At 43.2% G+C, this 26,701-nt stretch overlaps 1 pseudogene; it reads left to right on the top strand.

Moving 5' to 3' along the window:
• Positions 1-26,701, top strand: part of LOC141060278 (uncharacterized) — a 79,834-nt pseudogene that overhangs the window by 2,920 nt on the left and 50,213 nt on the right.

Raw genomic sequence — 26,701 nt, 5'->3', positions numbered from 1 at the left:
GTCTGTACTGTTACACACTTAACATTATGGCTGGTCCATACAATCAGGGCAACTGTTACCACCCACCTTTCGTGTCTACCTCTTTCCTCATAGACTGTAAGCTTGCGAGCAGGGCCCTCACTCCTCTTGTTATTTGTTATAATCTACTGTATGATTATTGTTATGCTGTAATGTCTATTGTCTGTACAAATCCCCTCTGAAATGTAAAGTGCTGCGGAATATGTCGGCGCTATAAAAAAATTTATTATTATTATTATTATGACAGGTCGCTGATCCCTCACTGACCTGCCCCCCATTATTACATAATGCATATAATAGCATTGATATTATTGCTGATAATGCCTATAATATTGTGGCTATTGTGAGGCTTAGAAAAAAATTACATCCAGTAAAATGTCACCGGTGATGGCGGCGCCTGCGCAGTAGCCTCTATATCAACTATATCAAATTTTTTTTGTTAGGAAGTTATAAGGGTTAAAAGTTAAACAGCGATTTCTCACTTTTACAGCAAAATTTACAAAACCATTTTTTTTAGGGACGACCTCACATTTGAAGTGAGTTTGGGGGGTCAATATCACAGAAAATACCCGAAAGTGACACCATTCTAAAAACTGCACCCCTCAAGGTGCTCAAAACCACATTCAAGAAGTTTATTAACCCTTCAGGTGCTTCACAGGAATGAATGGAATGTGGAAGGAAAAAATAAACATTTACTTTTCTTTCACAAAAATTTTCCTTTACACCTAATTTTTTTTTTACTTTCACAAGAGTAACAGGAGAAAATGGACTATACATTTTGTTTTGCAAATTCTCATTTTTTTTTTAGTGTAAAATATGCTGGAATAATTAGCGGTTGCCATGTCGCATTTGCAGAGCCCCTGATGTGTCTAAACAGTGGAAACTCCCAACAAGTGACCCTATATTGGAAACTAGACCCCTTAGGGAACTTATCCAGATGTGTATTGAGCACCTTGAACCCACAGGTGCTTTACAGAAGTTCATAATGTAGAGCCGTGGAAATAAAAAGGGAAACCACTGTATGGGCGCATGGCAGAGCTTGAAAGGGAAGGAGCGCCATATTGGAGAGCAGATTTTGCTGGAATTATTTGTGGGTGACATGTCACATTGTCAGAGACAATGACGTGTCTAAACAGTGAAGTGACCCCATTTTGGAAACTAAACCCCCCAAGGAACTTATCTAGATGTGTGATGGGCACTTTGAACCCCCAAGTGCTTCACAGAAGTTAGTTACATACAGTTGTGAAAATAAAAAATCATATTTTTTCGACAAAAAATGAACTTTTCGATCTCAAATGTTTTTTCCAAAGGGTAACAGGAGAAATTGCACCCAAAAAGTTATTTTGCAATTTGTCCTGAGTATTCTGACACCTCATATGTGGGGGTAATCCACTGTTTTGGCGCATGGCAGAGCTCGGAAGGGAAGGAGCGCCATATTGGAGAGCAGATTTTGCTGGAATTGTTTGTGGGTGACATGTCACATTGTCAGAGCCCCTGAGGTGCCAGAACAGCATAAGCCCCAAAAGTGACTGCATTTTACCAAATACTTCCCTGAATGAATTCTTCTAGTGGTGCAGTGAGCATACTGACACCACAGCTGTTCCATAGAAAATTATACCATTGGGCAGTGAAGAAAAAATTACTGTAGTTTTCAGACCATAAGATGCACCCCAAATTTTCAAAACGAAAATAGGGGAAAAAATGTGCAAAATGGGGGTCCGTCTTACAGTCTGAATTCAGCTTACCGGGGGGATCAGCACAGGTGCAAGAGTGATCACAGAGGTTGTTCGGTGGTCCATGCTGGTGCAGTGGCCTCCGGAAAATCCCATCCCAGGCTGGTGCGGCAGCGGTGCTCTGTGCTGGGGTGGCGGCAGCGCTCTATGCTGGTGCAGCAGCGCTCTACCTGGGATGGTGGCAGCGCTCTGTGCTGGGGCGGCGGCGCCATTTTGTCAAAGCCGGAGGCCTCTGCAGCTCCATTGCTGCGATGTGGTGGCTTCTGGAAAAATGGCAACTGGGGGCGGTGCATGCTCAGATTCAGATCTCGGCAACGAGATCTTGGGGCGAGATCTGAATCTGAGCATGAGCCGCCCACAGCGGCCATTTTTCTGGAGACCACCACATCGCAGCAATGGAGCTGCAGGGGCCTCTGGGCTTTGACAAAATGCTGGCGGAGCCCTCCACGCAGCACAGAGTGCCGCTGCATCATTTGTAAGTATATTCCTACTATAAGACACACCCCCATTTCCCAAAAAAAATATTTGGGAAAAAGTGCGTCTGATATTCCGAATAATATGGTACATTTATACGACTAAAATGTTTTTTAACCCCAGATATTACATTGGAAAATAGGTAGATAGGTAAATGGTCACTACACCCATAGATGAATTCCCAGAGGGGTGTCATTTCCAAAATGGGATCACTTCAGGGGGGATTCTGCTGTTATGGCACTTTGGAGAGCCGCTAAGTAACAGAATCCCCCCTGAAGTGACCCCATTTTGGAAATGACACCCCTCTGGGAATTCATCTGTGTATATTGTGACCATTTTCACTACATGGATGATTTCCAGAAACTCGTAGTAGAAGTTTTATAGCAAAAATTGCAGAAATGTCATTGTAGTGCCCAATATATTGTGCCCAGCTTGTGTCTCTGGAGACCTCCCCCCACCTACCCCCGGAAATTGTTAAGTCAGCTCTACTGAAATGTGTCTGTCACTAAATAATCCAAATGCTTGAATGTCAAAACAGTTCAAAAACGTGGTTCTGTGTGGAAGATAATAATAATAATAATAAATTTTGTTTTTATAGCGCCGACATATTCCACAGCACTTTACATTTCAGAGGGGATTTGTACAGACAATAGATATTACAGCATAACAATAATCACATACAGTAGATTATAACAAATACCAAGAGGAGTGAGGGCCCTGCTCGCAAGCTTACAGTCTATGAGTAAAGAGGGAGACACGAAAGGTGGGTGGTAACAGTTACCCTGATTGTATGGACCAGTCATAATGTTAAGTGTGTAACAGTACAGACACAGAGGGCTAATGGAGGCATAAAGCATGTGGGAACATGATGCGGGGAACCTGGTTATGGTAAAACTTTTGGCTGTGCCACACAGGGATAGATTAGGTTAATGTGTTGAGGTGATAGGCCAGTCTGAATAAATGCGTTTTCAGGACACGCTTAAAATTGTGGGGATTGGGGACTAATCGTATTGACCTGGGAAGTGCATTCCAAAGAATTGGCGCGGCACGTGTAAAGTCTTGGAGACGGGAGTGGGAGGTTCTGATTATTGAGGATACTAACCTCAGGTCATCAGCAGAACGGAGGGCGCGGGTTGGGTGGTATACTGAAACAAGGGAGGAGATGTAGGGTGGTGCTGAGCCATGGAGGGCTTTGTGAGTGAGGGTAATAAGTTTATACTGAATTCTGGAGTGGATGGGTAGCCAGTGTAATGACTGGCACAAGGTAGAGGCATCGGTGTAACGATTGGTGAGGAATATGATCCTGGCTGCAGCATTCAAGACAGATTGGAGGGGGGAGAGTTTGGTAAGAGGGAGACCGATTAGAAGAGAGTTACAATAGTCGAGACGAGAATGAATAAGAGAAACAGTAAGAGTTTTTGCAGAGTCAAAGGTAAGAAAAGGTCGAATTCTAGAAATGTTTTTGAGGTGCAGATGACAAGAGCGAGCCAGTGATCGAATGTGGGGGGCAAAGGAAAGCTCGGAATCAAGTATGACCCCAAGACAGCGGGCCTGTTGCTGGGGAGTAATAGTGGAACCACACACAGAAATGGCAATGTCGGGTATAGGTACATTAGTAGAGGGAGGAAACACCAGGAGTTCAGTCTTTGACAGGTTCAGTTTCAGATATAGTGAGGACATGATATTAGACACAGCGTTTAGACAATCGCCGGTGTTTTCTAGAAAGGCTGGCGTGATGTCAGGAGAAGAAGCGTATAATTGGGTGTCATCAGCATAGAGATGGTACTGGAAATCAAATCTACTGATTGTTTGACCAATAGGGGCAGTGTACAAGGAGAAGAGGGGACCTAGAACCGATCCTTGGGGGACCCCAACAGTAAGGGGAAGATGAGAGGAGGAGGAACTGGCAAAAGATACAGTAAAGGAGCGGTCGGAGAGATAGGAGGAGAACCAGGAGAGAACGGTATCCTTGAGGCCAATGGAACGGAGCATAGTGAGGAGGAGCTGATGATCCACAGTGTCGAATGCTGCAGAGAGATCCAAGAGAATTAGCATGGAGTAGTGACCATTTGATTTAGCTGTTAGCAGATCATTAGAGACTTTAGTGAGGGCAGTTTCAGTGGAGTGTAAAGAGCGGAAACCGGATTGGAGAGGGTCGAGAAGAGAGTTTTCTGAGAGATAGCGGATAAGACGGGAGTGGACCAGGCGTTCCAGGAGTTTAGAGATGAAGGGAAGATTAGAGACAGGTCTATAGTTAGCGGCACAGTTTTGGTCGAGGGATGGTTTTTTAAGTAGTGGATGTATGATGGCATGCTTAAATGAGAAGGGAAAAATACCAGAAGAGAGAGAGAGGTTAAATATTTTAGTTAGGTGAGGGGTGACAGCAGGGGAAAGGGACTGAAGGAGCTGTGACGGAAATGGGTCAGTGGTGCAAGTAGTTGGGCGAGAAGATGCAAGGAGCCTGCTTACTTCTTCTTCTGTGACTGGTTCAAAATCAGAGAGTGAGTTCGATGCAGTGGGGGAGGGAGGACAGTGCATGGTATGAGGTGATTGGGAGATAATTTCCTGTCGGATCTGGTCAATTTTTTCTTTGAAGTAATTGGCCAGATCGTCAGCTCGGAGCTCCGTGGTTGGGGCCTGTACTCTTGGATTGAGTAGAGAATGAAAAGTGTCAAAGAGACGTTTCGGGTTATTGGACAGTGAGGTGATGAGGGTGTTGAAATAGGTTTGTTTGGAGAGGTGAAGGGCAGTGTTGTATGTTCTAAGCATAAACTTAAAATGGATGAAATCTTCGTGTAGATTGGATTTTCTCCACAGACGTTCGGCGCACCTGGAGCACCGCTGCAGGAAACGTGTTTGCACCGTGTGCCAGGGTTGTCGCCGTCTGCGTTGTGGTGTTCTATTTATAGGGGGTGCAAATTCATCCAGGGCACTTTGAAGTGTTTCATTGTAATGCTTCAATGCAGAATCAGGTGGGGGGAGGGAGGAGATAGGGGCCAATGAAGACTGCAAGTTCTTCAGAAGTTTCTGGGTGTTAATGGCCTGTATGTTTCTATAAGTATGGATAGTGGGGGTGACCTGAGCAGCATGGCAGTTCTTGATAGAGAATGAAAGAAGATTGTGGTCAGAGAGCGGGAGAGGGGAGTTTGCAAAATCATCCACTGCACAAAGCCGAGAGAAGACCAAGTCGAGGGAGTTTCCGTCTTCATGCGTTGGAGAATTAGTAAGCTGCGAAAGGCCAAATGAGGAGGTTAGAGATAAAAGGTGAGTAGCAGATGGTGAGAGGGGAAGAGCAATGGGGATGTTGAAATCACCCATGATGAGGGTAGGGATGTCACAGGAGAGAAAATGTGGAAGCCAAGTGGCAAAATGATCCAGGAACTGATGGGAGGGGCCGGGAGGACGATACACCACCGCCACTCGCATGGAGAAGGGGGTGTAGAGTCTGACGGCATGGACCTCAAAAGAAGGGAAGACAAGTGAGGGTACTTGAGGGATAAACTGTAAGGTATATTTTGGTGATAGGAGCAGACCAACGCCTCCACCAGCTCTATTGTCTGATCTTGGGGTATGAGAGAAGTGAAGCCCCCCGTATGAAAGAGCAGCAGCAGCGGTAGTGTCTGACCGCTGGATCCAGGTTTCAGTAAGAGCCAGGAGGTTAAGAGAATTAGAAAGGAAGAAGTCATGAATGAAGGAGAGTTTGTTACACACTGAGCGAGAATTCCAAAGTGCACAATTAAGAGAGACAGATGGCAAGCAGGGAATAATAATAAGATTAGAGGGGTTTCTGAGTGTAGCAGTCGGGAGGTTTGACTTTCTATAACATGGGGGACCAGGGTTGGGAGCAATGTCTCCTGCGACTAGGAGAAGGAGGATAGAAAGAGTGAGCAGATGGTTAAGTGATTTGTGAGAGCGTCTCTGATGTTGAATGGTGGGACTGACTGGATCTGTGCAGTTTAACAACGTGAAAAGAGCATGAGTGCTATACATAGGAGAGGAAAGAAGCGAGGGGCCAATGTGGATGGAGTGTAGAGAGTTAATGCCAGGGCGGTGGATGTATGTGAATGCAGCGGCCAGGATTAAAATTACACAAATGCATATGGTATATATTTGTTGTACTCCAAATGTACAGGGAGTAGATGTATATAAATGTCTTACCTGTCTCCTGCCCTGTCTAACTGCCATGTTATAACTGCCAGTACTTTGATAAACTGTACTTGGATAAAGTGTGCATAAATGCTATCCCCAAGCTATGTCTGAATATATAGGAGGATAAGACTTAGAACTTTTTTTTTTTTTTTTGGGCTCTCTCTCTTCTCGTTAATCAATCACACTAAATTGAGACACCAGGACCCAATAAAATGTTGTGGTCAAATAAACACATGTCCAGCACTACATGGATCCTAAAGTACTTTGAAAAGTTTCTTGACCTCACAACATAAGGGGACAAGCAGAGTAAGTTGAAAAAAACTATATACCATATAGAAGCTTGCAGAGTTGAAAACACAGAGATAGCATTCAGGATTAACTGCTTGCTGACATTGAATGGAGACACAGGAGTGGATTCAGAGCAGAGATTGGAAAAGCTGGTTACCTGTATGAAGAGAATAGAGATGCGTAAGATTGTAAAGCCGTCATGGAGGCATAAGGCTGGCAATGATGGGCATTGTGGGTAATAATAGCGGGGATCATGCCTCATTCCTCTCCTGGAACATACACGACATCTTCTCTGGGGGTTCTTTCTTGTTTCAGTTACTGGGGTGAGTGCAATAAAATGTCGCTCAGTGAGTCTTCTGACATCTTCAGATTCTAAAGGATTGGTGGGGACAAAATTTTCAAAAACAAGATTTTCAGTGACCTTTTCCTGATAATCAAGGAAAGTGTCTGCATTTCCGGCTTTTTTGTATAACACAAAAGAATTATATGTGGCCACCTGAAACAAATACATGACTAACTTTTTATACCAGATCTATGATTTTCTTGATACCTGGTATGGCTGTAGAACCTGATCTGCAAGGTCCACACCCCCATATATTTGTTGTAGTCAATGACAGACCCAGGTTTTGGAGTAGTGGATCCCTGTTGGTCTGCAGTGGCCCTTGTGGCATCTGTGTGGATCGAGCTCAGGATAAAAATATCTTTTTTATCCTTATACTTAAGGGCAAGCAGCTTTCCATTGTGTAAAGCCCCTGACTGCCCCTTTTGGAAATTTTCTTTGACCAATGACTGTGGAAACCCCTGACGGTTTTAGTGAATGGTCCCACAAGCCCCTATGTTATGTTCAACTAGATTTTTAAATAGAGGTATGTTGGTGTAGTAGTTGTCAACATACAGATTGTAGCCTTTATGTAAAAAAAAAAAGGCTCAAAACCATTTTTCCAGATGTCCCCAGATAAGTAGGGCATCCTGGTGGGTTTAGTTGGCTGTCTTTCCCCTCATAAATGCGAAAAGCTGATGTGTATCCGGTTGAACTCTCGCACATTTTATAGAGCTTTATTCCGAACCTTGCCCTCTTAGAAGGAATAAATTGCTTGAGGTGCAGTCTTCCTTTGAATTTTACAAGGGACTCATCAATGGAAATAACATAGGGGTGGCTTGAACAGGGCAGTTGGACCAATGGGACTGAATGCTCATTTTTTTTAACAAGCCCCATAGCGAATGTAAGTCCTAAAAATGTTTTCATTTCTAGGATATTGGTTGGTCCCATAAATGTGACCTAGCATAATAGGATGGTGGATTCTGGCTGATGAATTGGGACACACATAAATTTGTCGGATAATATGCTCTAGCAAGCTATCTGTCAGAAACAAATTAATAAATATAATTAGTCCAAAATTTTCCACCTCCACATTTATACCAGGAATGGCATTAAAATTAGGGATGAATGGAGTAGCCGAATCCGAAGCCTCCCATCTGAGAAATGCTACATCAAGAGGCAAAGCCCCTTGGACATTGGTGTGCGCCAATTCACGAGCACTAGGGACAGCGCTAGTACTGGGCATTGTTCTCTGAGTTGGAGACATTTCTCCAGAAGCGCTATTTGTCCTTCTTGTTGTACTGGTCCTTGTGTGTGTCAGGAACACCGCACTGCACTTGCTCACTGAACCAGTGCACGTGTCCTGAGTAAGACAAACTGTGCTCAGCGATACCTGTGGAGCGGGCAGCAGCAGAGAAGGTGCGTGCTTCAGACCAGCAGGACCTAAAGCATGTGACTGCTGGGGGCGTGGCCTAAACCTCAGAGAGCTAGGAGCTGCAGGAAAACTCCTAGCAGGGTAACTACGGGACAAAGTTACCAAGGGGCATAGACAGGCTGGGGTCAAAGCACGAGATAGCACTACAAAACCAGAGGATAGGCAGAACGGTGAGTCAGGATGTATCCAATGAGTCATACACAGAGATAGCTGCAAAGTACAAGAGAGGCGAGCAAAGAATAGTCAGGTCACAGGCAAGGAGTCATACACAGAGAGGGTAGCGCAGTACAGAATCAACAGGCAAATGCACAACGGGGGACAGAACCGGGTCAGAACCATATAAGCAAGCTAGAAGACAACGAACAGGCACACAGGGGTCAACACACTCGGCCAAAGGCAAAAGTATAACTGATTGGAGTTTCTCAGGGCTATAAGAAGCTCTCCCTGAACCAAAGAGAGTCCACAATAATTAACCCCAGGCGTGCAGGTCAAAGCTTGCACTGGGCTCAAGACATTAACCCCTAACTGTGCAGGTCAAAACTTGCACTGGGATCATGACAGTGTGTGAGGATGGACCGGAATCACTGCTCATTTCTGAGCTATCACTTCGCTGCTACTAAAGCCCTCGAAATCCACATCGCCATCTGACACTGCACTTTCTTCACTGTCAGAACATAAAAGTGCATAAGCCTCCTCTGCACTATAATACTGATGGGCCATTTTATTCGTTTTATTTTTTTTTTCTGTAAATAGAAATCTCTGACATGACCAAATTATTGGGGAGACAATTGAGAAAAGCCTAATTCTTTACCCTACCCCTTACTTTAGAATAAACCCTAACCCTAACTTTAGCCTAACAGTAACCCTAACCCTAACCTGCCTTATCTGTTTTTTTTACTTTCTAGCACAATCGCTGACTGACACAGCTGTTCCCAGCAGCACTTGTAACACTGTTTCTCCTCTAATCTTTCACTGACAGGAGATCTGAGGAGAAACAGTGTTTTTATGAGGCAGATCGTCCGGGAAAGTTCGCTGCTACAACAAACTTTCCTAGTGATTTGTCTCATTGGCTGGTGTGATGCTGACGTCATGAGGACCTGAACCAATCAGGTCTCAGTGAGGTCAAGGGTCACAGGATGCATTGTGCGGTGGAATCTCCTTGTTATAAGATACATGGGGGCCCGATGAGCATAAAACCGCCCACCATAGACAAATGTCGGTACTGCACAAAGCCCTGCTAGCGCCAGCGTTTATCTACCTTTGACAGTCTGGAAGCGCATAAGTTAAGGGTACCATCATTTCTGTCCAGGCCTATTTCATGAGGTTTAATTTTCAAATAATACTATGGAATCATGGTTGAAAAGCAATGTCTGACTTTCATTTGTTCATTTTCATAGAGTTTTGATTTATTATTACTTTTGTCAGATTCAAGTTATTTCTGTGACCATTGTGGGTTTATCTGTCATTAAACGAGGGGCACCAACAATTTTGACCACGTGTGTAGGAGGAGTGAATATTTTGACTCCACAGCCACTTTCCAGAAATTAACACGCAGTGGATGTTGGAGAGTGAAAATTACACATTTGCCATTTTATTACCCAGCACATAGTGCCCAGATTGTGCTCCAGGAGACACCGCAAATTAAGTGGGTTCTTCTCACTATAATATTGCTAAATACAGGGATCCTAAATGTTGTTTGCGCACACTGCAAGACTCCGAAGTGAGAGCGGATTTTGCTGGATTGGTTTATAGAAACCTTGTTGGTTTTCAATTGAGCCACTAATAGTGTGGGAACCTCTGTTTTCCATTGACAGATGATGGACCTGAGTGGGGACTTGTTTTTTGAGAGATGAGAATTGGTATTATTTTCGCCTACATAACATTGATTGGTTTCTTTATATGCAATATTTGGGAGGCAGAATGAACAAACAGTTGAACACCGCACACTACTGGGTCATCCAACAAGGTTTTCTATTAGACTGTGAACTGTCATTGTCTTGGCAAATAATTAATTTTTTTTTTTACATAGCTTGCCATTTTTATGGACAGTTTAAGTAGAAACGTTCAAAAATATAAAACTCAATGATATTTTATAAAAATAATTGTTTTTTATCTTAGCAGATGACTGTACCAGGAGATCAGAGGGACAGCTGACATCTTCAGTTTTTAAATCTGATGATCTTGAGATCCTACAAGTTACAACTGAAGTGATTGCTATTACTCCAGATATACCATCATCCATTCACAGCAAAGATCTGTCATCTGATCCTATGAAACAGGTCCCATCTTCTAATTCATTATTGACTACTAAGGAAAATCAATGTCACAAAAGAGGCATTAAAAAACAAACTGCTCCTAAAGCAAAGAAGCCATTTTCATGTTCGGAATGTGGGAAATGTTTTAACAAGAAATCACATCTTGTTAATCACCATAGAACTCACACAGGGGAGAAGCCTTTTGCCTGTTCAGAATGTGGGACATGTTTTACCCATAAAGGGAATCTTGTTACACACCAGAGAACTCACACAGGGGTGAAGCCTTTTTCCTGTTCAGAATGTGGAAAATATTTTGCAAATAAATCACATTTTGTTAGACACCAGAGAACTCACACAGGGGAGAAGCCTTTTTCATGTTCAGAATGTGGGAAATGTTTTAGCCATAATTCACATTTGGTTAATCACCAGAGAACTCACACAGGGGAGAAGCCTTTTTCATGTTCAGAATGTGGGAAATGTTTTATCCAGAAATCACATTTTGTTAAACACCAGAGAACTCACACGGGGGAGAAGCCTTTTTCATGTTCAGAATGCGGGAAATGTTTTAGCCATAAATCACATTTGGTTAATCACCATAGAACTCACACAGGGGAGAAGCCTTTTTCATGTTCAGAATGTGGGAAATGTTTTAAATGGAAAATAGATCTTTGTAGCCATCAAAGAACCCACACAGGGGAGCTTTTTAACTGTTCAGAATGTGGGAAATATTTTAACCATAAAGGGAATTTTGTTAGTCACCAGAGAACACACACAGGGGAGAAGCCGTTTTCCTGTTCACAATGTGGGGAATGTTTTAACCTGAAAGCGCTTCTTGTTAGACATCAGAGCAGTCACACAGGGACGAAGCCTTTTTCATTTTCTTAATGTGGGAAATATTTTACTTGGAAATCAACTGTTAATAAATATCAGAGACGTCACATAGGGGAGAAGTCTTTTTTATGTTCATAATGTTGGAATAATTTTAGCCAAAACTGAATTTTCTTAAATGGGTTGTCTGTTGTCATTCCTCATGTTTGCTGACAAAATGATAAAACTAAACTTTATTAATTCCAGATATAAAACTATACCCATAATTCACCCCCTGAAGGTTAGTCAGTAGGTGACTAATAGAAAAAAAATGTACACCACATCTCAGTATATAGAGTGAGGTGACGTTTACACACTCACTCTCCAAGCCTCTCATTTCTATGGGTTTCATCGTCCTCACCGAAGGCGACTCATCAGGAGACTAGTTAATATTGTCCTATATTCAAGCGAAACTAGACAAAAAAAAACTAAAATCATGTATCATGTTATCCGAAAGAGAAAACTATCCACATATTGGCAGACCCCAGACTTCAAACTATATACCTCGTAACAAAAAAACGAGGAATGGATTCGGCACACCACCTATGTAAAAATAGAAGAAAAACTTTATAGCAGCATGTGAAACCGGTTTAAAAACCTCAAACACCTAAGGCGTTTCTGGCACGTTACAAGAGCCCTTACTCATAGGATATAGAAAAACAAACTGACATAAGCATCATATACAACAGAAAACCAATCAAAATCATGTGAATAATAATGACATTAATTATGCACCAGTTGTGAATAGGGATGAGCGAGTAGTGAAATACTCGGACTCGCTGTACTCATTACGAGTAGCTCCTAGCACTCGGGTACTCGTAACGAGTAGCGACTCCAATGTAAGTCTATTGGAAATGCGAGTAATGGGCAGAGAATGTGTGTGGGCGGAGACTATGTGTGCGTGGAGAATGTGTACGCGGGTTTTTGGGGCTGTGTGTGTGTGTGCGGGGCTTGTGCGGGCTGTGCAGGCATCGTCCGATGGGACTACTTGTCCCATCTGGCTATGCCCGCTACAGTGACAGCATTAGTGGATGATGGGAAAGTAGTATTCCCATCATCCGGCTAATGGGGTGAATGTGTAAAAAGAAAAAGACATACAGAACATACAACACATAACATACAGTACATACACATAACATACAGCACATAACATAGAGTACATACTCAGTGCACACACCTAATTCCCCAAAGCCATTGATCACCTGAACCTGTCAAAGACTGAACTCCTTGTGTTTCCTCCCGCTACTAATGTACCTATACCTGACATTGCCATTTCCGTGTGATTCCACTATTACTCCCCAGCAGCATGCCCGCTGTCATGGGGTCATACTTGACTCCGAGCTTTCCTTTGCCCCCCACATCCGATCACTGGCTCGCTCTTGTTATCTGTACCTCAAAAATATTTCTAGAATTCGACCTTTTCTTACTTTTGATTCCGCAAAAACTCTTACTGTTTCTATTATTCATTCTCGTCTCGACTATTGTAACTCTCTTCTAATCTGTCTTCCTCTTACCAAACTCTCCCCGCTCCAATCTGTCCTGAATGCTGCAGCCAGGATCATATTCCTCGCCAATCATTACACCGATGCCTCTACCTTGTGCCAGTCATTACACTGGCTACCCATCCAGTCCAGAATTCAGTATAAACTTATTACCCTCACCCACAAAGCCCTCCATGGCTCAGCACCACCCTACATCTCCTCCCTTGCTTCAGTATACCACCCATCCCACGCCCTCCGTTCTGCTGATGACCTGAGGTTAGCATCCTCAATAATCAGAACCTCCCACTCCCGTCTCCAAGTCTATACACGTGCTGCGCCAATTCTTTGGAATGCACTTCCCAGGTCAATACGATTAGTCCCCAATCCCTACAATTTTAAGTGTGCTGTGAAAAAGCATTTATTCAGACTGGACTACCGCCTCAATGCATTAACCTAATCTATCCCTGTGTGGCCCAGTCAAAAGTTTTTACCATGGCCAGGTTCCTCGCATCATGTTCCCACATGCTTTATGCATCCATTAGCCCTCTGTGTCTGTACTGTTACACACTTAACATTATGGCTGGTCCATACAATCAGGGCAACTGTTACCACCCACCTTTCGTATCTCCCTCTTTCCTCATAGACTGTAAGCTTGCGAGCAGGGCCCTCACTCCTCTTGGTATGTTATGATCTATGTGATTATTGTTATGCTGTAATGTCTATTGTCTATACAAGTCCCCTCTGAAATGTAAAGTGCTGCGGAATATGTCGGTGCTATAGAAATAAAATTTATTATTATATTATTATCACCTGTAAAAAAAATAAAAATAATAAAGTAACCTACTGTATACTGACCTTTCTGCTGTAATCCCATTAATAATGACCGCTCTCCAGGGGCTCCAGCGATACAGTGATGCTGCGCGGCCCGCCAATCACAGTAATGCCACAATAAAGAAGGCGGCGGCTTTATTGTGATTGGTTAGCGCATGCCAGGTGGGAGATCCGAATATTGCGAGGTGAGCAGTGAAACTTACTTGCTAGGATTCGAGTACCACGAGTATCTCATTACTTGCCGAGTACCGAATCCTAAGGAGTATACTCGCTCATCCCTAGTTGTGAGCGAATGAACCTGGGATTGGAAAGACACAATACAATAGTCAATGGACCCAACACTGATCCTGTCTTAAATAACAAAAACTGATGATATAAAAATTATTAACATGATAATTGTACAGCCATGAAAAGAAAACATAAAATAAGAAGGCAGGAAAACTAATATAAACAAATAGTTTCTCAAATTCATGCCTCTGGGGTGTTTAGTGTCAAGCTTTAAGATCCAATATGCTTCACGTATAGTCAGAAGTTTGTGTTTATTGCCTCCTCTGGTCGGATTATAAACCTTCGCAAACGCATAAAAGGTACAATTAGAACCATCTCCTCTGTGAACATTAACAAAGTGCTTGGCAGCCCCCGAATAAGCCACATTCTTATTGGGAAGATTGGTCAAGTGCTCGGCAATACGTTTGTTTTTATTTTCCGTGTGTTACATCCGATGTAATTTATCCCAAACAATGTACAGCAAATACAATAAAGTACGGATTGGGGGTCACAATTGATAAATGAGGTGATGTCGTACGATTTACCGTCTGATGATTGAAAAACCTTTTTTCTGTCTATCGCATGCGTGCAAACATTACACCTACAACCGGCACACTTATAGAAACCAGAAATGGACGACCAAGATTTAGGAGTAGACATTGGCTTTAATAGTCTAGGGGAAAGAGCGTTAGCTAAACTGCAACCCCGTCTGGCCACGGACCGCAGCCTGTACTGATAATATGCCGCAATTTGTCCTCCTGATACTGGTAAATATTTCTTAATTATAGATATTATTCGATTATATTGGGGCTGTAAGGCGCGGAAAAGGTGATAATAGAGTCGGAATGAAAATGAATAACGGATGATGTTTTAGTCGGTTCTAATGCGCTGGGTTTATTGGAAGCCGTTATTAAATGCACGCTTGATGTTCAGGTTACTATAACCCCTGTGAAGTAGACGTTTACTGATAATTTCACTCTCCTTATAGAACAAACACTGATCACAGCATATACGCTCCGCTCCGTTACATTCACCGTAAGGGATCACCTTAGTTGTATGATGGGGATGAGAAGATGAAGAAAGTGACAGAGAATTACCAGAATTCTCCTCCCTATGGATAGTGGTGTGAATACAATGGAGGGTGGGATCGCCCATAAGAAAAATGTCCAAGAGGCGGATTTGGGTATTTATATTACTGACAGTAAAAGAAAGATTCAAAATATTAGAATTCAGATACTTATGAAGGGAAGACAAATCAGATGGGAACCTCGCCAAATGAGCAGTAAATCATCCACATACCTACCAGAAAAAGCAAGATTTATACAAAAAGGATTGGAATCAGAAAATAAATATAATTCCTCCCACCAAGCCATATAGAGAAAAGCTAATGTTGGGGAGAATTTTGAGCCCATTGGGGCACCAAGGACCTGCAACAAAAAAAAATCATTGTTAAATAGGAAAAAATTATGTTTTAACAAATATGTAAGAGAATCAATGATAAATGACTTAAGACGATCAGAATCATTGCTGTAACAATCTAAATGGTGAATAATCGCACGTACAGCCAAATTGTGGGGAACAGAAGAATATAGGATAACAACGTCACATGTAAAAAATTGAAAATCCTCTTGCCAATGAAAATGCTCAAAAACCTGCAAGACCGACAAGGTATCCTGGAAATCCCCGGGATTCTGGACACAAGAGGGCTTAAATGATCGTCCACCCAAGAACTCAAATTCTCATGTAAAGATCCAATTCTAGAAATGATAGGACGTAAAGGTGGTGGAAAGACATTTTTGAGTCTTGGGTAAACCATGAAAACCAGGAATAATCTCATGATCTGGTAATAGGCATTTGCTGACTTTAGAATTTATGATGCCGCCACGTGTGGCTTTTCCACACTACAACCCCCTTTGTCAGATTGACGCATCACAATGTTGGAGTTGCACTGCAATTCCTCGACAGCATTAGATTAATAGACAAATTATTAACATGATTTATGTCAATTTCGGCATCAAGTGCTTTCAGTTCTTTTTCAACCAATGATTGGAAAACATCAAGAGAAGGAACCCTTGATTGTAAAAGGTAATAAGTCGAATTCTAAGAAACAAAAATGTCATTGTCTTGAACAGAACATGGATTGCATTTTGGATCCTGAAGAGATGATAATGTACAAATGGCTTTCTGTTCCTCAAGTGAAAATAATGCGGTAGTCATAGGTGATGAAGCGGGTTCAAATGTTGGCCAATTACATTGCTGATCCACAGAGAAAAAGTGTCTTTTGACGGTTAACAACCTCGTAAGTTTATTAACATCTTTGATGGTCTGGAATAAGTTGAACTTTTTGCTCTGTACAGAATTCAGTCCTTTTGGTAAAACTTCCATTTGTGCTTTAGATAAAACCACAGGGTCAGAATCAGGACATTAGAAAAATTATCAATGGCTTTTACTAAGTTGTTTTCCTGTGCCTTGTAGGATAGCGTCTCCATGGACGGTTTTCTCTGTCTCCGTCCTTCTCTCCTACACACATTGCGTTTTTTGTTGCAACAGTGGAAAAATTACGAGGGTCACATGTATCCACAGTCATACTATGTGAAGAATGGCCAGTATCATAATCCGAGCTACGGTATTCAGATGAAGAAAAATAGACGGTTTTATTGCGTTTATAACCAGGCTTGGAAGCGTTCACATCATTTCTCAAGATGGATTTTTTAGAGGAACCATGAAAAGAAGATTTATTTCAATTATATACTTGATTGTTTTTATAGTCCGTAGTGTCTTTAGTCTTGAATATATATTGTCTTCCAATGATTTTATATTATCAGTGATTTTTTTCATGGAAATGTCAAATCAGGTAGTGAGTTAAATTTATTTACCGTATATACTCGCTTATAAGCTGAAATTTTCAGCTCATTTTTTTTAGGCTGAAAGTGCCCCTCTCAGCTTATTCTCGAGTCATTGTCTCAGGGGGTAGGCGGGGGAGGGGGAGCACAGGAGCCGGCGGCTGTCAGATCATCCTCACCCCCTCCTGGCCCGGTCTCTGCACTTACCTGCTTCTCAGATGGTTTCCGGTGCCGCAGATCTTCCTGTGTTCAGCCGTCACGTGGTACCGCAGGTGAATATCACAGGTGTCGGGGCCCTGAGCAAGTGGCGACACTAGCACCTGGCCCCCATAGCATGCCAGTATCCGCACCTGCTCATGACACCGTCATCTGGCCCCCAGCGGTGAGAGGTGAGTATGTCATTTTGTTTAATCACAGCAGCATATGGTGCATATATATCTATGGAGCATCTTATAGGGCATCTTATGGGGCCATCAACATTTATGCAACATTATATGGGGCATATATATCTATAGAGCATCTTATGGGGCCATCAACCTTTATGGAGCAGCATATGGGGCATATTATTCTATGGAGCATCTTATGGGCCATCAACCTTTATGGGGCAGCATATTATTCTATGGAGCATCTATTGGGGCCATCAACCTTTATGGAGCAGCATATGGGGCATATTATTCTATGGAGCATCTTATGGGGCCATCAGCCTTTATGGAGCAGCTCTCCTCAACCACGACTATAAACTCTTGGTGAGGATCCTGGCGAACTGACTGCAGATGCTGCTACATGGCCTATGTGAGGCTAAGACAGGATTTACTCAGGGATGCAGCAGCGTGGCAAACATTCGCATTTCAAACCTTTCAAACCTTTGCGGGCATTAAGGTTCCCGTGTCAATTTACTAATGGCTCACTAAAATACTTGGGAATACAGGTGACAAAACACCCAGCTAAATTATAGAAAACTAATATTAATACATATCTTAAAAACGTAGAATCTACCTTAGTGAAATGGAAAGATTTTAACTTGTCATATCTAGGCAGAGCCAACTTAATTTAGATGACGGAATTCCCACGTCTCCTATACCTCTTCCATACTATCCCAATTAACTATCTGTATCACTCATTCATCTGGGAGGGAAAAATGCCCTGTATAGCCTTCAAAATACTCCAATGATTGCGGTGAAACGGGGGGATAAATTTCCCTGACATTTGACACTATACCTTAGCATCCCTGTACCGGGTGGTGGTGGACTGGCTGAGAGGAATGTCTTATTATGCCCAATATGACCTGGAGCGGTCTTACCCCGGCACTGGCTCTCCCTACCCTTCTACATCTCCCTTATACGGAATTGCTGACTGAAGTATAAGGGAGGGACAGGACTGTAGTCGTGACCTGTATTCCGGTGACAGCTGTGTCCAGTCCTTCCCCTACATGAAACAATACTATTCTCGGCATACCTGCATCTCCAGATTCAGGTTCACCCAGGCACTTCCCAGGCCATAGCAGTCTCTCTTCTAGGCGACCCCCATCAATGGAGACACAGTCCGAGACAACTTTAACACTTTCTCTACTTAGAATTTTGCACGTTACATTCACAGTTGGTACATCATAACATTTTCTTGCTTCCTGATCTTTCCCTTGCTTGTTGTCACTTCTGTGCAGTAAACGCCCGGACTGGACCGTACTAGACTGCTTCCCAGTTCCTTCCAGGCCTGACCTCACTATAATGACATTTCTTTCAGCCTGTTTCACCCCAGACATGAATTCATCAATCACTACGTTTGGTGACCCCTAGTGAAGCATCCGGCCTGTCTGTACTGATCTTGTCGAAGCTCCAACTCCTTTCATCTCCTTAGTCCAGCCAACTTCTGCCCTAAAAGCATTGGCACAGGCGGTAAAATGCCACATCTTCCTTTTCCGATTCTGACCCACTGCTTAGGCATGCAGTGGCCGTGGGTAACGTGGACAATAATGACTTAATTTTATGTGACTGCCGAGCTGTCTGGCCCTATAGCCCATGTGGACACTTGGGCACCCTGGCCCCATCTGACTAAACCACTCTTCATCACTAACCTTAACTCTCAGCAGCCCCTCCTACAAATAACCGTCTAAGAACCTCCTATCAGGCCCCACTAGTATACCCCCTCTAGTGGTCCGCAACATAATTACAACTACCTGGTCTATAGGGGAAGCTATATAGTAAGAGTGTCCTTCTCTAATATCCCAAGAAGGATACACTACCTATCCCTGACTGTACATATACAAAGAACACATAATATGTAAGCATTATAATACAGGAATGCAAGTCAATATATACAGTTTTCTATACAATGGTAACACATTCAAGTGGCAATACCATAAGCAATGAGCAGTAATACATAGTTATACATGTAGCAGTACCACAGGCAATTATCATAAAACACGTCTGTAAACATTTAGAACTGGAAGACAATCAGAGGGAAGGGGAGCATGAAAGACATCATATCTTACACTCGTGAGAGCTAACCCCCTTTTAATGTCTACATGGAGGGTATGGCGGAAACTACGTTAACATTTCCAGCTCTCTGCCTGGATGTCTCTTCTTCTTCCACTTATTGGTAACCCCCACTTTCAGGACGGGCACTCTCACCCTGTCTTCTACCAGTGGTACTCCTAAGGTATAACAACTACTAAGCACTTAGTCCACCCCGAGGAACGACGGATACACTTTAATAGAGGAGTTGAAATGTAAATATCCCACTGCCATATTCCCTCCCTTCCAATACTTGCAAGGTAAAAGCTATGGAACAAAAGTGTTAGCACATCTTTCTGAATATGAATGGAGACCATCCGTGCTTAGATGGTTCACGAAATCTAATTCTCCATCTGGCCAAATAGCCACTAATTACAAATTCATCCATGCAGCTCTGGATTATGAACAACTCCAATTTCCAGTAACAAAATGGCAGACTGAAGACCCCAGCATGTCCTGTGACACTATTCTGAAAGCTCTAGACCCAGCCTACAAATTCCTCCATCCAGCCCGTTTCCTAGAAATGAGATTGAAAATCTGTCACGGCTCTTACCTGACTCCACAAAAGGTCATAGAATGGGGTTGTACACAACTTCTAAATGTTTTACATACCATTCCCCAGAAGCCAAGCTGTTTCATTGCTTGTGGGCATGCCCGGTCATTAGACTATTTTGGGAAAGAATACGGCAATACACTGCCACACATCTGACAAACTTTGTTCCTGGTGAACCCTTATGGGCCATATTTGGATACCTAAAACCAGATAATTTCACCTGTTCTCCAGGGGCCTGTAAACTACTGCATTTGGTGGCGGCTGCCAGTATTAGGGCCGTTTTACAGACATGGATCCACGACCATGCCCCTCCTTTCAATATCTTTCTAGAGAAGCTGTCGTTCTTGCTTCAAATGGACTGGGTTGAGGCCTCTTTACATAAAGAGGGAAGGGTGCAGGCCTTTTTTGAAACTTGGGAAAGCTTCATCTCTCTGCTCCCACAGCACATCCACAGCGATATTAAGATCTGTTCTCAGCCGACAGTCTGGTACCAGGAGCAACTACTACTGGGGGAGACACCTGTCCACTGATGTCTCTGGGTGAACCGCTGCAGAGAGACACTTCGGGGTGTTTGGGGTGTACTTTGGTGTCAGTGGGTCCTGAACTTAAGATTAGACACACGTGCTGGATGTCTGATGGGTAAACATTATGCTTGTGTTTGACATGCCCCCCGCTTCCTTCTCCCTTTTTTCCCTTCCCCGGTTTTTCAGGTTTGTCTTGATCTATTGTTCTGTGTACCAATGTGATCTCTAATGAGGAGGTTTTGTTACATATGCCTCAAACATTATCTGCATGGATATATGTAGGAACATTTTTTTGCATTCAATAAAAACAACGATTAAAAAAAAGACACAGCTGGACCCCAATGAAGGAGTAGAACCATCTCAAGGAGGATCACAGGGAAATGGACAGCATGAGACTTACATACGAGTGTCTGAGCAAAGGGTCTGAATACTTATGACCATGTGATAGTTCAGTTTTTCTTTTTTAATAAATTAGCAAAAATGTCTACATTTCAGTCAAGATGAGGTGCAGCGTGAACATTAATGAGAAAAAAATGAAATTGTCTGAATTTACCAAATGGCTGCAATGAAACAAAGAGTGAAAAATGTAAAGGGGTCTGAATACTTTCCGTACCACTATATATGTAGGGCGTATTTAGGTCATTGAGTGTAAGCCGGCAGTGAGCGTGGCCGCCATATCGCAATGTTAGGGTGCCAACCTTGGCGGCAAGGCGGGCTGAGTGATAGGCCGTAATATGGCTAGATAACGTCTCCTCAGTGTACCTCTGATATGATAAGCCCCCCTTAGAATCATAGAGTTGGAAGGGACCTCCTGGGCCATCTGGTCCAACCCCCTGCTCAAAGCAGGATTCGCTAAATCATCCCAGTCAGATGTCTGTCCAGCCTCTGTTTGAAGACTTCCATTGAAGGAGAACTCAATGGAAAGTATTTATTAGAATCGCTGTAAGTAGTAGGAGGGTCTCGTTTTTAGCTATTTTTTCATCTTCCCACTCTTCCATTATCATGGCTCTAATGTGTTTGTTAGCTGGAAAGACTCTGTTTCTCTGGGTTCACAGCCCCTAAACATTTCATCCTGTATTGAGTGAGCCATTTGTGCTTCCTCAGTTTTCATTGTACTCGTTCTGTATCGTCGGATGAAAAATAATCTTTATTCCTTTCCTCTGGGAGAACCTGAGGCATTTCCTCTCCACCCTCCAGATATTGGTACCGATCATAAGAACCTTCATCTTTCTCTGATGATACTTCCGTTTCCCACCTGGCTCTCTTATGATGGGACATGACCTGTACTGTCTGAGGGAGAACTGGACTGGAAACTGTGCTTAGCGCGTCTTCCCCAATTATAGACCTCATGTCAGCCATGAATGAGGTCTGCTCCTTCTTTAGGATCTTTGTAATACATTCGGCACACAGACGTTTCTTATGTGTCACAAGTAACTTAGACAACACACCTAACTACTTTGGCACGGAGGGTAATAAAAGGGATTTTTTCCTTGTTGTAACTGTATAGCTTGCCCCAATATGGAGAGGAGATTGACATTTAGCTTGAGTAAATAAACCAATATATTTGGTTGAAGATTATTAGATCTACTGATCTTCAGCCAAATGTATTAGTCCACCTGACCTAATAAGTGTTCTTTAATCTGTAACTGATGTAAGAACAAAACGTTTTGTTTACTACGATTGTGGACATTAAATTATTGTTTGATCACTTAAACTGGGTACCAATGCACTCGGCGGTCTTCGGCTTTTTCAGGCAGTGTTCATGCGATGATGTCAGGGTTCACCACAGTTCATGGCTCAGCCTGGGGTGAACCCTGACATCACCGCGCGAACACTACAAACGCCGGCTGAAAATTGCCAAGCAGTGGAGTGAATAACCCGGAAGTTAATGAGCGGCCCCGGAAGTAGATGCTGTTGTGAGTTCATTTTTCCCTTCACCGTTGAGGTCTGATGAACTCCCTCCTCTGGTGAAGGAAGGTAGTGAGGCTGATTACCAAACACCTGGGCAGCTAGATGATGACTGGGTGGCTGGAATTGAGGACTGGATATAAGGCAGCCGACGCCCTTCTGCCTTGCTGGTGATCCTGCTGGATTCTTGGAGACCAGTCTGATTCCTGTGTCTCAAAGCTAAGTTTTTCTGGTCTGCTTTGTACACTTCAGTTTTGTTTTTGTTTTGCCTTGTTTTTTTGGGAGTTCTGCCATCCCCGGCCGGGGGTGAGCTGAATTCCATTTTTGTCTCTGATCTGTTGATCTTTTGCTCTGTCTTCAGTATATACCTGAGTGCTGATATAGTCTTTTGAAGCAAAGCGACTTCAGGGCCTGTTTTTCCTATCAGTCGGTTGGCACATTTTGGATAGGGTTTTTGCGGATGGCAGACAGCGGCTTTCCTATCCTGTCCTTTTTAGTTAGCTTGGGCCCCATCATTTGCTCAACCTATCTTTCTATCTGTGTAAGTGTTTTCATCTTGCTTCACCGTCATTATATGTTGGGGGCTGCCTATTGTTTTGGGGTCTGCTCTGGGGCAGTTTAGTTTTTCCCCTTTCTGTCTTTAGGCTATGTAGTTCTCTGGCTGTGATCGAGGGGTCTAGGGCACCGTAGGAACCCTCCATGGCTTCTGCTAGTTGTTGTGGATAGGTTCAGGGGCCGCAATCCGATAGCTGCCAACCTCTCTGGTTTTTCTGGACTTAGCTAGTATTTTGTTTTTTCCTCCTTCGGTGACTCATCATAACAGAATCACCAGCCATACCGCAGATCCTAGGGTACTCAATAGCAGGAGAGAATTGTAAAAAAAAAAAAGGGGGTCAGAATTTTTTTTTTTTGCGCATATTTTTTCCTCTATATCTCTGAGGCCATAGGGAGAATTTTTCTCTCAATGGAGATGAAGCAATTGTCTGATCGTGTGGAGCAGCTCGCTGCTGAAGTGCGGGGAATTTCCGCCTATCTTGCTCATTCACATGCTGCTGAACCAAAGATTCACGCTCCTGATGTGTTTTTTGGGGATCGGTCTAAATTCTTGAATTTCAAGAATAATTGTAAATTATTTTTTGCCTTGAAGCCTAACTCGTCGGGGAACTCCGCGCAGCAGGTTAAAATTGTCATCTCTTTGCTGCGCGGCGATGCCCAGGATTGGGCGTTTTCTTTGAAACCTGATGATCCTATTCTGAATAATGTGAACGCATTTTTTCAAGCCTTGGGGTTGTTGTATGATGAACCTAATGCTATTGATCAGGCTGAAAAGACCCTGTTGGCATTAAGCCAGGGTCGGGATTCGGCAGAGTTGTACTGTCAAAAATTCCGAAAGTGGGCGGTCCTTACTACCTGGAATGATTGTGCCTTGGCAGCCCTCTTTCGGAAGGGTTTGTCAGAAACTGTAAAAGATACTATGGTGGGATTTCCTGTTCCCTCAGGTCTTGACGATTCTACATCATTAGCCATTCAGGTGGATCGGCGTTTACGTGAACGCAAAACTACACGAGAGATGTTGCCACCTTTTGAACAAATGTCTGAACCTATGCAATGTGATAGAGTTTTGTCTAGGGCGCAACGTCAGTAGTTCAGAAGGCGTAATAAGCTGTGTTTTTTTTGTGGAGATGCCTCGCATATTATTTCTGTCTGCCCTAAACGAGAAAAACGTTGTGCACACACGTTTTCTGTGGGTGGTGTTCAACCTAAGTTTCTTCTGGCAATTACTCTGATCTGCTCCCTGTCCACATTTTCCGCCAAGGCTTTTGTGGATTCGGGAGCAGCTCTGAACCTGATGGACTTGGATTTTGCTAAACACCTCTGCAGACGCCTATACCTTTAAGGGGTATTGATGCTACTCCTTTGGCAAAGAATAAACCTCAGTTTTGGACCCAGGTGGTAATGCGGGTCGCCCTAGACCATCAAGAAAATTGCAGATTTTTGGTGTTGCATAATTTGCATGATACCATTGTTCTGGGGTTTCCCTGGTTGCAAATCCATAATCCTGTTCTGGATTGGAAATCTTTGTCTGTGGTGAGTTGGGGTTGTCGGTGTGCCCTTAGTGATGCTCCTGTTTTCTCCACCTCTCCCCAGTCGCATGATGTTCCTGACTATTTGGCTGACTTTTGTGATGTATTTAGTGAGAATGAGTCTGCGTCTTTGCCTCCTCATAGGAGTTATGACTGTGCAATTGAGCTGAACCCGGGGTGTAAATTCCCCAAGGGTCGGCTTTTCAATTTATCTGTACCCGAGCACGAGGCTATGCGATCCTATATTAAGGAGTCGTTGGAGAAGGGTCATATTAGACCATCCTCTTCACCCTTAGGTGCTGGGTTTTTTTTCGTGGCTAAAAAGGATGGTTCATTAAGGCCTTGTATTGACTATCGTGCCCTCAACAAAATTACTGTTAAATATCAGTATCCGTTACCCCTGATTTCTGATCTATTCTCCAGAGTTAAAGGTGCTTGCTGGTTTACCAAGCTTGACCTCAGGGGGGCGTATAATCTTATTCGCATTAAGCATGGGAATGAATGGAAGATGGCGTTTAATACTCCGGAGGGACATTTTGAGTACCTGGTGATGCCTTTTGGGCTCACTAATGCCCCTTCTGTCTTCCAGTGCTTCATGAACAATATATTCCGAGACTTTGTGGATAAATTTTTGATTATCTATCTGGATGATATTTTGATCTTCTCCAAGAATTGGGACTCTCATGTGGAACATGTTCGGACTGTGTTCCGGATTTTGAGGGAGAATTCCCTGTATGTCAAGGGATCGAAATGCCTTTTTGGGGTACAGAGGATTTCATTTTTGTGATTTATTTTGTCTCCGTCAACTATTGAAATGGACCCGGCCAAGGTACAGGCCATTTAGGATTGGGTTCAGCCCACCTCTTTGAAGGCGCTCCAGAAGTTTTTGGGTTTTGCTAATTTTTATCGGAAATTTATAGCTAATTTTTCTGGTATTGCCAAGCCATTGACTGATTTGACTAAGAAGGGTGCTGATGTGCTGAATTGGTCTCCAGAGGCTGTTTCTTCCTTTCAGGAGCTGAAGCGAAGATTCACCCGTAAGAGGGAATAGTGGTGAATCTGCCATCTTTCTCTGTACACTCCCGGCATGTCGTCTGTAGGATCTGTAATCTCCATCTCTTGTTAGGATGGTTCCTCCTTTACACTATATGGGCTGTACTGTATTCCTGGGATATCCCATATAGCACTGGCTGCACTTTATATCTCCTATCTGTACTCCAGGGATGTAATGCGCTGTCAGCTCTTTATTCTCTCACTATTTATACCCTTTGCTCTGTGTCCTCTCATTATATAAGCTATTCATCTATAAGTGCACAGGATCTATTCCCCTTATACACTGATATCCAGTGATAGATCTACAATCCGGTTACATAGATCTATGTATGGATTTATCTTACACTCAATAAATACGGTGCACTTATCTCATCCCCACCTTGATAGTGACGCTCTCTTAGGATACATGTTACTCTATGATGGCACTTTTGCACATAGCCACTAGATGGCGCTACAACATTTGACATTTGCCTGAATTTTTATATCTATACATGGTTTACACAAATTATATTTTCTTGTGGTAACTCTATACTATTTACCATTAGAAGCTGTGTATTTTTGTAATTATTTGTATGTATACATAGAATCATAGAATCGTAGAGTTGGAAGGGACCTCCTGGGCCATCTGGTCCAACCCCCTGCTCAAAGCAGGATTCGCTAAATCATCCCAGTCAGATGTCTGTCCAGCCTCTGTTTGAAGACTTCCATTGAAGGAGAACTCACCACTTCTCGTGGCAGCCTGATTGATTACTACTTCTGTCTCTGTAAAAACAATCCCCTTTAACTCCTTTCCAACATCAGGTGTAAATGTACTTCCTCCCTTTGATGTGGGCTCCGGCGGTGAGCTCACATCTTTTCTGGCACATGTCAGCTGTTTTGAACAGCTGCCATTTGCCCCTAACAGCCTCTGACAGCGACATTTAATGCGCACTTACAGAAGCGCATCAAAAATCCTGCCCATCGGTGACCCCACCACATGATCATGGGTCACCGATGGGTTGGCATGATAACCAGAGGTCTCCAGCAGACCTCTATGCTTGTCACTGCTGGAATGCTATGAGCACCGCCCGCTAGACAAAACCACATGAACTAGGGATCATCCTGTCGAA

This window comes from Dendrobates tinctorius, unplaced genomic scaffold, assembly GCF_039654945.1.
Source record: "Dendrobates tinctorius isolate UK_male_01 unplaced genomic scaffold, ASM3965494v1 ptg000233l, whole genome shotgun sequence".
Taxonomy (NCBI): Eukaryota; Metazoa; Chordata; class Amphibia; order Anura; family Dendrobatidae; genus Dendrobates; species Dendrobates tinctorius.
Note: the sequence above shows the minus strand (reverse complement) of the source record. Positions and strands in the feature narration are given on the sequence as shown.